Here is a 1168-nt window from a genome sequence, read left to right as displayed (position 1 = left end):
CACCCTCAAACTACTAGAACTCATACAGCAATTCAGTAATGTGGCAGGATACAAAATCAACACACAGAAATCAGTTGCCTTCTTATACATTAACAATGAAAATACAAAAAGGGAAATTAGAGAATTGATTCCATTTACTATAGCACCAAGTACCATAAGATATCTGGGAATAAACCCGAACAAAAAGGTAAAGGATCTGTACTCAAGGAACTACTGGATTGTTTCTTGATGTAGCTCAGGGCACAAACAGCATAAGAAGCCAACTTTCAGATACAGCACTTAGAGACCCACCTTCAGGTCATGGCAGGCAGTAAGGTGCCGCCTGCTCTGAGGCTTTCTGATGTATTAGAGTTGAAAAAACCCTCAAATTTCATCTCTAGGAAGATCCCAGGGAGGGCCCCTCGCCCCTGAGAAAGCAATGCGTCAAATGGCGTGTCATCTTGTCGAGACTGCACCAGGTGTGGGGTGAACACAGTATCAGAGGATCTGTGTCTGTGGAGTTGGTCAGGAAAGACTTTCCTGTTCTAGAACTTTCACCTCAGGTTATTCCTTTTACAGTACCAGGGGATCAGCCCTATTTAAGGGATTTGACAGTAACACAGATAAGTGATGACATCAACCTGGTTTGGGCTGAGCCGGACCTATATTAATAGGTCCCTGCCCGGGGCGCCTGGGTGGCTCAGTGGGTTAAAGCCTCTGCCTTCGGCTCAGGTCATGATCCCAGGGTCCTGGGATCGAGCCCCGCATCGGGCTCTCTGCTCGGCAGGGAGCCTGCTTCCTCCTCTCTCTCTCTGCCTGCCTCTCTGCTTACTTGTAATCTCTCTCTCTGTCAAATAAATAAATAAAATCTTAAAAAAAAAATAGGTCCCTGCCCATGACCCCTGACCTTTCCCTGCAGGCTCCAGGGATTCCCTGAGGGATGGAGGTGCACTTCTCAGGGGTCATTCATTTTTTTTTTTTTTAGTTTTATTTTTTATAAACATATATTTTTATCCCCAGGGGTACAGGTCTGTGAATCGCCAGGTTTACACACTTCACAGCACTCATCATAGCACATACCCTCCCCAATGTCCATAATCCCACCCCCCCAACCCCCCTCCCCCCATTAACCCTCAGTTTGTTTTGTGAGATTAAGAGTCACTTATGGTTTGTCTCCCTCCCAATCCCA

Source organism: Enhydra lutris, unplaced genomic scaffold (assembly GCF_002288905.1).
Source record: "Enhydra lutris kenyoni isolate GAN:26980312 unplaced genomic scaffold, ASM228890v2 scaffoldscaffold62, whole genome shotgun sequence".
In the NCBI taxonomy this organism is placed as follows: domain Eukaryota; kingdom Metazoa; phylum Chordata; class Mammalia; order Carnivora; family Mustelidae; genus Enhydra; species Enhydra lutris.
The sequence above is the reverse complement of the archived record's forward strand: the minus strand, read 5'-3'. Positions refer to the sequence as shown.